Source organism: Cibotium barometz, chromosome 8 (genome assembly GCF_041138505.1).
Source record: "Cibotium barometz isolate CiBa-2024 chromosome 8, ASM4113850v1, whole genome shotgun sequence".
Taxonomy (NCBI): domain Eukaryota; kingdom Viridiplantae; phylum Streptophyta; class Polypodiopsida; order Cyatheales; family Cibotiaceae; genus Cibotium; species Cibotium barometz.
The window spans coordinates 33,637,910-33,650,879 of NC_141053.1; the positions used below are offsets into that span (position 1 = coordinate 33,637,910).

Sequence of the window (12,970 nt, forward strand, 5' to 3'; positions counted from 1 at the left end):
ATTTTTTTTTTCTATTTAAGTTATTCAAACACTTATGCAACAACTATTTTAAGCTTGGTTTAGAAATGCAACCAACAAGGGTGTTTTTAGTGTTTGGTCTCAAAGTGTATATGTGTGTATTGATCCTCCTCTTTCTACTTGCCCATCTTTCTATGAGAGAGAAAGAGAGAGAGAGAGAGAGTAGATGTTTATATGTTTTTACATTTGTGTGTTTTATGTTTGTTTGTTTTTTCTATGAGAGAGAAAGAGAAAGCGAGAAATGTGTGTGTGTCTATTTATGTGATTGGGTTTATATATGTGTGCATGTACGTTTAATTGTGTGTGTGTGTGTGTGTGTGTGTGTGTGTGTGTGTGTTCCTTTGTTTTTTTTGTTTTTTTTTAGTGTGTTCATATGTATGTGTGTATGTGTGTGAGTGTGAGAGTGGGTTTATGTGTATGTGTGTTTATTTGTGTTTGTGTGTGTATGTGTAAGTATTTAAAAATTAGATTATATTTTAAAAATAAAAATCAGATTACATTTTTGTTTTTTAAAAATTATGAGGCCAGGTTGCCCTAGTTGCAACCTAGCTTTACCCTCTCTCACCACTACCACATATCCCCTTCTTGCAGCCAGACAATGTTGCGCAAAGGCAAACCTCCACGACCTCTAGCTAGGTAACTTTCTTGCAAATCATCTTCCCTTGCTCCCTTGTAAAACTCGCGTTTCACAAAAAAAAAAGTCATGAAGGAGGCCGTGCAAATGTAGCCTCCTTCAGGACTTTTTTTTTTAATAATTCGATTTAATCCATGCTAAGCTCTACGAAAATTTTGATTTTTGGCCAAAAAATTAAGGTCTCTATCACGTGTTGGCTATTTCTCGAATTTATTTTGTCTTGGCCATGGGACTTGCTTGGGTGTTTGCTGAGGCAAGGCTATGGTAAATGATAGATAAAAAACAAGGCTAGGGGAGGCCAGTGATGATCCTATAGGAGACCTCCCTGAGGGGTCAGACGGTCACATTTTGGACTTTGAGAAGATGGATAAAGGTAGACATGTGAATATAGACAGTAGGGTAGATGATCCAAAGAAGAGGCAAGTCAAGAGTGTTTTCCCATGGATATTGGTGTTTACAGGTGCCCACCGCTTGAGGAAATTGATTGATAAATCAGGGACCATATCTTGTTTCTGAGTTACCAAGGGAGTATAATGGAGACATTTTGTTTGAGCTCCCACCTACATACAACCACAATGTAAAACAATGGATGGCATGGAGTAGAGATTTAATGGTCATATATGGACAAGGCCACAAAGAAAAAAACATATCTATAAATTATATTGTTCAGCTAAGCTATTGCCTGGGTTCACTGGAGTGTCATAGGGTGACATGTCAATACTATTTGAAAAATAAGAAGTTCAATGATTCCTACTTTCATGGATATTTAAACAATCAATTAAGCAAAGGACTTTTAACAGAAGAGGAGAGGACAAGAATAACATGTCATTATTGCAAGAAAGTTGTTTCTTGTATTGCAACATGCAATTGTATGATCTACTATGTGCTTGGTGAAGGCATGACACGCTTAATAGTGCAAGTGGGCGAGCACAAACATGGGGTCCAAAGTGGGACATCAAGAGTAGCTATTGAATGAATAAGGAAACTTGTTTGGATAGTTTTAACGGTGGATAGAGGGAGCAGTCCATGAAAATTCAAATGATTGTGGCCCGTCAAATAGTTTTGGACTCCCTTGTTTTGGATAACAATGTTGCTATGGGAGACACCGAGCTTAGCAATTTCTTGGAAGAGATGATGCCGTTGGTGCAAAATCAAAGGCAAGTTCCTTTTGCTCTAAACTTAATTAGAAAAGACTAATGTGACATAAAATTATAATGGATGTCATATGTATTGTTTTTCTCTTGATTGTAGGTTCAAGAGCATTGTGGCCTGTGAGAAACATAAAGAGGCATTTATTATAGGAGATGGATCTGATTACATTCTCCAATTAAAAAGGAAGTGTAAGTTCCCATTTTTCTATGGCAGTCAGTTTCTTGGTCAAGGTAGCCCTGATGAGACAAATGCTTTCTTTTCAAAATGTCCACAAAAGGCCCAAGATCAGGTGTAGACCTTGTGAACCGCATGCATCGAACAGGACAAGGGGACCTATGTAGTGCATGGGTGCATTTCAATCATACACATAAAATTTATGGGTGGGCAACAATGTCCTATTTTATTTACGACACGCGGTACAATCCGTGTGCTCTCTAAACCTATGAAAAGTTGAAGCTATTTTAATGTAACTAATGCATATACTTTTGGTATAACTTGAAGGGATTGATGGTTATTGCTATTTGTGAGACGAAGGAAGAGGATGTAAAGTCATAGATCTTGTTTTGGGGGAACCTCAATGCTGTCATGGTTCAATGTGGGCATCTAATGCCTGACTTTGTTGGCTTCATAGAAGATCAAGCAGGAGCCAACAACTCAAAAAGTGTACAATGGAGGGTTTGATAACGTACTTGTTGGACGAGAGAGATCATGTCTATTTCACAAGGAATAGAGTTTGCAGCAGAAGCAAAAGAAACTTGTCCTAAACGACAAAAGAGTAGATCATCGAAGTATGTGAGGAGTGGAGGTTATGTAAAATAATAGAGGTTGCATCCTGGCAAGCTAATACAATTAGGAAATGGTGGCGAAATGGGACCATACCAAAGGAAAATATTAAAGCATTAGAAAAATGGTTTAAATGGTGGGAAGACAGAATCTCTCATTGGGGCTACCTACACACAGATGTATGTATTATGTTATCCTTATGGTAATTTCTTTGAAGTAGATGCTCAAGGAATTTAGAGAGTATTACTGATCTTTGGACCTTGTAGGATAATAGAAGTCCTTGGGAGCAGGCGGCCATTCCAAATACAAACCTTTCTGAAAGTGTGCATGCTAACCGGCTAGCTGGAGAAGGTGGAAAGAGGAAGATTTCATTATATGATGCATGCGTCTCTGATGTGATCAATTCATATATTCAATGTGTAACACAACAATTTGGATATTTTATTGGCCAGTATAATGGGACTGGACTCGATATGGATACTTTTCTCAAGAGAGTTAGTTCTGTGGTAGCACGCCAGGTCCTGCTTGTGTTGCCCATATGGTGCAAGGAGAAGTTGCTAGTACCCCTATGTTTGAGAAGCCATTACTTCATGGTGATAAAGAAATGGTGCAAAAAAAGAAGAGGTCAAACACAGAGAATAGCTCACATAGACCACGGTATGTAATGGAATCAAGGCATTGCAAGCCACGCGGATGTCCAACAAAAAATTAGGTTTGACACAAACTTGTCAAACGAGCCACTGCATCCACATGAGACAGTTGTTTGTTTAGATGAATCCAATGAGGATGATGCAAAAGCTGGAAGAGAATTAGATGTGCAAATGGCACCCGACTCTAGAGACGTAATGACAGTTGTCGAGGAAAATGTGCACATGACATTGTAGGCCATTAGGAGAATGCCACCTCATTGCAAAAGAAAGTGTTTTGGATTGATACAAAGAAGAAGGTGCACAAACATGATGGGGAGTAGGTCATGAGGACTAGTGGCCCCTTCTTTCTGGGGGTCAAAAGAACATATGATGAAAAAAATATCTCAATGAATGTGGTTTTGTAATCACGATGTAGAGCATACATGGGGTGTGGAAAAACTTGTCAAGCATCTACCAGAGATGCCATCCAAATGGCTTGTTGATCTTGGTACTAATGTCACAAAAGAGGAGCTGGTAAGTCTTAATCAAGCAAGGTTTAGCTTGAAAATTGCGTCATTATCACCATTTTCAGTAGAACTAAGACGACAAAGTGTCATGCAAGAGTGGAGACACGGGATATCAAAAGAAGCCGAGAAAACTTACTGTAGCTATGAATGCAACACTAGTGGAAGAGAAAACATTATTGGCAAGGAGTCATGTGATTTTTCGTTTGATAACAAAGAATTGTTAATGATGTGCACATCAAGGTTGAACCTTACTGTAGGTGTCAAGATTTTCAAAGGCGAGAGATAGAGCACAAACCATTTCTTACATGCAAGCATATGTACTATGTTTACATGCATGTCTTAAGTTTGCAATGCAATCAGCACATGATTATTCATCAACCAACTCTCTCCATTAGGGATGTCGCCTTCATGCGCTTGATTAGCCTCGTCTTATCAAACCAACATTAGGCCCATAGGCTAGCTAATGCACAAGGAACTATTTGGCATTTTAATACACCCTAAATATATTTATTTAATCCTCGATAATATGTATTGTGTCATGACAAGCAGTGCTCACATAACCCGATTTGTAGTGTAAATTTTCTAACTGAAATTTCAAATTCCCAATTAGAGTTTTGCATTGCCCTTACTTTCCCGATCATGTTTTGGGATATTTTAGATTTACATCCCAACATATGTGCAATTTTGAGGGCTAAATCCCAATTTATTCATAACATTATCTTTATTTTACATGGTTGAAAAAACCATTTTTTCAAGCATTGATGACAAGTTTAACATTCTTTGTGACTTGACAATTTGCACCATTATTATTTTTAAGTGACGAGTTTTAACCATTATTGAAGTGACAAATTGCACTTATTTTTTACGTGATGAGTTCTAGCCATTATTTGTGAAGTGTGACAAGTTTTGCATAGTGAGTTGATGACATTTAGTATTGATGGTTATCTATTAATATGATAACGTATACACAAGGTAATTTTGTACTTCAAAAATTTGGTGGTGTTGTCATCTCCTGTGTGGTGGGTGATCATATGTGAAGTGAAGACACATTATTGAAAAATCTCCCAATTTTTCCATATTGGGACTAAAAAATCGAAATTAAAAACTCGCATTTTTATAACCCCCAATATTGTAGACTAGACTAATCTACAATATTATAGACTAGAATAGGCTAGTCTCTAGCTTACACAATATTGTAGACTAAATTAGTCTACACTCGTCTAGTCTTGTAGACTAGTCTCTAGAAGATGGCAACATTGGATCCTAATGCAACGTGAGAGTCAGTACCTTTACCTAAAGAAAAGAAAGCAATTGGATATAACTGGTTGTATAAGAAGGGAAAGTATAACTCGTATGGATCAATGAGTGAGTATAAGGTAAGATCGGTTACCAAGGGTTATGCATATGCCTATAGCATTGACAATGAGAAGACATTCAGCTCGGTTGCAAGAATGGCAAACTGTGATGCTAATTGGGCTAGTAGTGTCATAAACAGGAGATCTATGAGCGACTTTATGTTTTCGGGAGTACAACTGTGAGTTGGAGCAACAAAAAATAGCCCACCAGTTGCCTTATCGAGTATAGGGATGCTTTGTTATGGCAGCTTGTGAGGTAGCTTATGATAGGAAAAGGATATTGGGAATTCATCATAGGTCATGGAAAGGACCATAGATTTTCTGAAGAAAATCATACCCCACAATAGGTGAAGGCATATAAAACATAGCATGAAAGAGTCATAAAGGTGCCTCTCATTATGTGACAGATTCTATGATTGTGCATATACATGATGCACAAATGCCTAAGGAGGCTTGGGATATCTTGGTATATAGTAGGCTTGGAACACCTTAGCGAAGATGTATAAATGCCTAAGGAGACACCTCGGTGAAAGATGTACAGTACAAACACTCAAGCTCAAAAGATGCATCTAAGTAGGAGCTGCATAATGTGACCAGAGGGAAGATGAGTATAAATGATTACTTGGTGAAGGTTAAAGAGCTTGCAAATGGCACTAGCTACCTCACACTCTACCATAGTAGAGTGCCCCCATACTCTGCCTTTGTACTCGATAAGGCAACTGCTAGGCTATTTTTTACTACTCCAACTCATAGTAGCACTCGCAAAAGAAAACATAAAGCCACTCGTAGGTCTCCTATCTATAACACTACCAACCCAATCAGCATCTATAAACCATGTAGGTCTATCTATGTGGCAGCCTTATAGAAAATTCTATAATAAATTATGGACTTTATGTACCTGAGAATCCATTTAGCCACATCCAAGTGTGGCTTCCAAGGGCCTACATAAACTAACTCACAAGTCTAATAGCATAGCTCAAGTCTAGCCTAGTAATTGCCATGTAAATCAAGCTACCCGCTGTGCATATATACATAGTGGGGTCCTCCAAAAGATCACCTAAATCTATGGAAAGATTTGTATTCTATTCCAATGGCACTGAAATAGACTTATAGCCTATCATACCATACTTAAACACCATGTCTAAGCCTTACTGCCTCGATAATAATAAAATACCATGAGGTGATCTCACCACCTCTATACCTAAGAAATACTGTAGCTCATCCAAATCTTTCATATCTTAAACTTTTACTTTAAAATGCATCATGATATCATGTATGTCAGTATCACTATCACCACTAATAATGTCACCATAACTCTATCACTATGTCACAAAATGCCATGAGGTAATCTCACCACCTCTACACCCAAGAAATACCATAGCTCACCCAAACCTTCATCTCAAACTTATGCTTCAAAAGTATCTTGACATCATGTATGTTAGCATCACTATCACCGGTGATAATGTCATTATTACAATTACTACCTCAACATCACTATCACTAGTGATATCATGTATGCCAGCATCACTATCACTAGTGATAATGTCATTATTACTACTATCACTATGTTAGCATCACTGTCACCAACGATTATGTCATTATTACTATCACTATGTTAGTATCATTATCACCGATAGATAATCAATTCATCCATATAAATGACTAACAACATGATCCCCCTATCTATCTTTTTCACATAAAGTGAAAAAATCGCATTGGATATCTAAAATCCAATGGTAATAAGATACCCCCCGATGTTGTTTAACCATGCTCTAGGTGCCTGCTTCAAGCTATATAAGGCTTTGCATAACCTATATACAAAATTGGGGTGTGCATGACTCTCATAACCCCATGTCTACAACATGTATACTTATTCTTGCAAATGACCATGCAAGAAAGTATTCTTTACATCCATCTGATGTAAAGACCAACCCTTCACTATAGCCTTAGAAATGATAGCTCTCATATTTTTTCATTCTTACCAAAACCGAGCTGAATGTCTTCTCATTGTCAATGCCATAGGCCTACGCATAACATTTGGCAAACAATCTTACCTTATACATGCTCATTGATCCATCCAAGTTATGCTTGAACTTCTTATACACCTAGTTATATCCAATTGCTTTCTTTTCTTTAGGCAAAGGCACTAACTCCCATGTTGCATTTACATCTAATGCTGCCATCTCCTCATCATTCATGGAATCTTTCCATTTTTTATTTCCAAGTTCCTACTCAAAATAAGTGGGCTCCAACTCTTGTCTTATTTTAACCATGTAAGCATAATGATGGATTGTATATCCATCATATCTCAACTTGTCAATAGGGTATCTAACCCTCATAGCTCTTCACACACCTGGATCACTGTTTAGTGTCCTCAAGTAGCGCTCCACTAATGGAATGCCAAGCTCCTTATCAAGGCTCTACTTAAAGCCACTAGAGTCACCATCCACATGAGAGTGACATGTTGATAGACCAGGCACAAAAGATTGATCCCCTTTCCTTCCCTTTACCTGATACATGTGTACCTACATATGTCCTCTCCAACCAGCCTAACCATGGACTAACAATGGATCCACTGCTAGACGACTCTCCATTTCCACTAAGCACTTGATTTTGCTGCCCTACATGTGAGACAACATCATTACATCTTACACCTACATCTTCTATTGTTTTCACTGGTGTATACTAGCTACTCATCTCATCAAAGACATCTATGCTTACTTGTACCTCATGAGTAGTAGGGTTATTACATCTATAGCCTTTCTTCTCCAAAGCATAACCAATGAAGATGCATTTCTCTACCTTTGGATCCAACTTTATTCACTTCATCGAGAACATGCACATATACAATAGACCCAAACACTTTCAAGTTAGACACATCCAGCTTTATCATGTGAACTTCTACTCAAGCATCACACCATGAATAGTTATAGTAGTGGTGGGGGTCTTGTTCATAATATAATAGTATTTATTGCTGCTTCTGTCCAAAAATAATATGACATATTCTTTTCACACATCAAGGAATGTGTCACTTTTACAATGTGTCTATTTTTTCTTTCTACAACGCCATTCTGGTTACGAAGTGTAATTCCATGAAAACTATCCCTTGATTCCCTACTTTCTTAAGAAATTAATGAACTCATTAGAGAAATACTCTCCCCTACCACCCGATCTCAGGCATTTGATATGCATACCTTTTTTCTTTTTTACCAAGGCTTTAAATCTCTGAAAGTGAGTAAATACCTCACTTTTCTTCTTCATAAAATAAACCCACACTTTCCTAGTGCAATCATCAAAATGAATGTAACTTAATACCTACAACTTACAATTGTTGTAGCCATGTTGGTCCCCACACATCCAAATGTCCAATTTCCTTTCACACTAACGTGCTTTTCATGTGAGAAAGCATGTTTGACATGTTTATCAAGCTGGCATGCTTTATATACTTTATGCATATCATTAATCCTAAACTTTGGTAAATTTATAACAATATTTTGGGCCTGCATAGACTTCAGATACTATATATTCACATGACCAATACGCTTGTGCCATATGTCAATATCTACAACAATGACACATGTCCCATGTGCAAATAGGTTGTCTTCACCTCAAGCATGTTAGCATCCAAAGTAAACATCCCCTACCATTTTTGTTACCCTTTGTAACCAAGCAGTACTGATTTTTAAGGTCTTCCATAAAACACCCTTGAGGATTGAACCTCATTTTTGTTACCCTTTGCAACCAAGCAGTACTGATTTTTAAGGTCTTCCATAAAACACCCTTGAGGATTGAACCTCACTTACAAACCCTGCTCAACCATATGTCCAATAACAAAAACCAAGTTTCTCGTAATATTTGAAACACGAAGTACATCCGTCAAGTACTTCATTTTGCCATCCTACATAGACAATGGCACTTTATCAACATATGTAATAGGGTGTTCAGTATCATTACTTGTTTTTATATATCTTGATTTTTTTCATTTTCTACATATCTATTAACTATTCACCATGATTGGTCATGTGGTTAGAGACGTGAGAATGCACATACGAAATATCTTTCAATCTTGACACATCTCCTGTTGTGGAACTAAGTATGTGCTGCATCATAAATAACTGCTCACTTTTGTCTTTACATTGATGATGCTGTAGTTACCTCTGCTAACTTTTCACTTTTAATATCATTCTACATTTTATAGTAGTCCTTTGCGATATGCCCTGGTTTAATAGCACTCTATACTATTTTCATTTTGATTTCTTTGCCAACCACCTTAGCCTCTCTAGCCTCTTCCATGTATTTGTATATTAGATTCTTGTTGTTCTTGTTATCCCTAATTTCTATTTCCAAAACGGCCTACACCTTGGCTTCTAGTTAATGATATGCTTCTACCTCTACCTATTTCTGAGTGGAAGGCCTACTCATGTGAATTTCTAGAGGATAAAGCTCCCCCAATATTCATCTTCTCACGGATGAGGAGAGCAATCAGTGCTTGAAAATCAGAAAAGTTCTCTCAAACTCCATTGGAGGTCTAAAACTGGCTATATTCCTTGTTGCCAAGACCATTCAAGGTCATCACCAAAACTATATCATCATCCACTATCGATGTGATCTAATATAAAAGCAAGGGCATCTACAAGCCCTTACATTAAGTCACTTGTAGGATTAGGAGAGATACTTTCAATGCTCTTAGGACTAGAGATTTCTTTTATAGTACATAGGAAACGGAGTTGGAAGAAAAAATTAGAGAGGCCCAATTACAAATGCAACTACTTGAGCTACCACTGAGTGGGTAGAATGCTCTTTGCAGAGTAGAAGGTAGAGTTGGTTCAGTTGGGTTTGTTTGTATGTACTCACTAGTAAGTGTAGGTAAACCCTTCACCCTTCTTTTAATGCTTATTTGGGCTACCTACCACTGAGTGGGTAGAATGCTCTTCGCAGCAGAAGGTAGAGTTGGTTCAGTTGGGTTTGTTTGTATGTACTCTCCCGGAAAGTCTAAACACGTCTTCTTGGACAATCTAAAACCTTTCCAACCACGCACTCCCCATGCCACTACACACATTCACCTGGCAGTACACAACATTTCCCACCACATAACGATTGAGCACTTACCAAAAAACGTGAGGACTTAATCCATTGCATACAAGGAACCTTGCACACATCATGGGGCAGACGACCCCACGTCCTTTTGCCATTGGCACGTAGACACATATGTCCAGATAGTCCTTCCTAACTTGTGGTCCTAACCACAAATCAATGCCTTTGCTAATCACACCCAATGGTCTCACTTGCTCCTTATTATGGTACTCTGACATCGATCTCATTCTTGCACAAAGCATCCATGTCCCATGCCAATGCCAATACTTGCTTGCCTTTGATCCAATTGGCTTGTCTCTTCTTCTTCTCATTGAGTCTCATTCTTGCTCAGTCCAGCCCAAATGATCCACCAAGATGATGATCCAAATGACGGCTTGGATCAAAGGGAACTCCATGAAATTCACCATCCAATGTCAATGTCTCATAGTCATGGGAATCACAATAACATGTGCAATGATCAACAATAAGTGGCCACCAATTGTGCTAGGATCCAAGGAAAAGCTTATACCAAGTAACCATAAATGAAAACATGGCATCTTCCATGATAAAAAACCATGCATCCCAAATGACATGTGATGCATCTGAAATTAAATGCATCAGCTTCATAGACCATAGGATCATGGTGACATCCACAAAGGCCAAATTAGCCTGCCTCATAGGTGGAATCATACACAATCATAAGTGAACCAACACCTTCATCATATATATCATCCCTTGAATGATCCAAGTCATGGTCCACTATAGCAATGTCTCCCTAGACAAGATCAGCATGTGTATAATCATCATCATGGTCCACTATATCAATGGCTCTCTGGACAAGATCCACATATATATAACCATCATCATGAGTATGTATAACCATCATCATGAGTATGTATAACCATGACATCTATAGCATCCCAAGTATATCCAAGTGTGAATGTCTCCTAGACTAAGTCTATAGTGTCAAGATAACATCCACTATGTGAAAAAACACAAATGTCTCATAGATATGATATCTAGCCTCATAAGAGCATCTATGGAGATCAAAACTGAATGCCTCCAAATCTGAATCATGCCAAGGTATAAGAGCATATGGACATCAAAAATGAATGCCTCCAAATCAAAATCATGCCAAGGTATAAGGCCAAACCATCAACATCATGGGCATCTTGCAAAAATCACCCAGAGCATAGTATCTATCACCTAGAACCACATAGGCGTGATCCATAGCATGTAAGTGCTCAAAATGTGCTCTACCACCATCCACATCAATGCATGCATTTGCATTGCCAATACTATCATCAAAATCCAAGACATCCTCTATGGATTTAACACAAGAGTAATCCACCAATGTAGAGATGTCGTCGAGACTCAAGATGAAATCCCAAACTTTGCATCGATGTGTATATGGATTCTCATCTTGCTGTCAAGAAATTACAGCATCTTGTCAACTTCAACTCCCATAATGACTCATAAAGACCCACATAGTCATATCCATGCATTAACCAAATGCAAGAGTGAATGGAGATTCTCATTTGTCCTTTGTAGAGCCAACCTCTTGCAAAATTAGGTATATAATAACTCTTCCATTCTCGCTCAAAGCAAGAGGTAAACCAAGAGATGGTACCGACAATTCACATGCATTGATCGTTCTTATCTTGCCTTCACTTGTAATGGCTCCACCATAGAATTTTGCACATTACTTTCCTCCATCCACATCTTGTGAAGAAGAAGCATTTGACCGTATGACTCATTGATAGGCCAAGGTAAAGAATTTATTTGCACATTACTTTCCTCCATCCACATCTTGTGAAGAAGAAGCATTTGACCGTATGACTCATTGATAGGCCAAGGTAAAGAATTTGATTCTCCCATTGTTTGAAAAACTCACCTTGACTATGTCTAAGGTTTTCAAGGGACTTCATAATGTTATCCAAGGTTGACTCCAATCTTTGCATAATGACAATTTTAGAAGACTCAACTTGAGTTTTTTGATTCTTAACAAAGCATTATTGCTACTTTACTTGCATTGCATCCAAAAAAAATTCCTCTTGCTTGCACAACATCAAAACCATTGGCTCTTGCTTGCATTGCACCCAAACTAATGCCTCTTGCTTGCAAAGCCTCAAAACCATCATCGTCATCCTCACCACATGTGTCCACAAGATTACCACCATTGTTACCCCCATATGTGTTGAGTTGGGATTCGTCTTCACTTTCATTGACCCAATCCTCATTGCCATAAGTGATCCGGTGAGAAGAATCATAACTAGCATGCTCATCATAGGCATTGTCATCAAAATCCACATCTTCCAATACCCTTGAGGGTCATAAACATAGTATACATCACCTTGGTCATCATCGGCATAAGCATCAAAGTCTACATCTTCATTGTCACTATCCATGCATGTGGAGTCTTCTAGTTTCCACCATCCCCATTGGGAGTATAATAATCAATGTCAGAACCCATGCAATCTTCTTCGTCACATCGTGCAACTACCATTGTCGGTGCTATAGCAATCACCCTCATAGTCATAACTCTCATCATCATGAGAATCACCCGCATTGTCATAGCTCTTATCATCATGAGAATCATAATTTTCCATGGCTTCTCCGATTGTACACTGTATGATAGAAATACCAGAATCAAGTGAACTAAGGCTTGTTAGAAAGCACTTGAGATGCACTTACCAAATTTTAATTTGCTTTGTGCCTAGTCAAAGCGAAAGTGCTCACTGTTTTAACTTTTTACTGAAAGCCAACAAAATATAATTTGGTCGTTTGACCACTCCAATA

The 12,970-nt window shown here is 38.1% G+C and overlaps 1 pseudogene; it reads left to right on the forward strand.

Annotated features, from left to right (window-relative positions):
- The first annotated feature begins 595 nt into the window (after positions 1-595).
- On the forward strand, positions 596-3,471 carry LOC147636170 (uncharacterized; annotated as a pseudogene).
- The last annotated feature ends 9,499 nt before the right edge of the window (positions 3,472-12,970 follow it).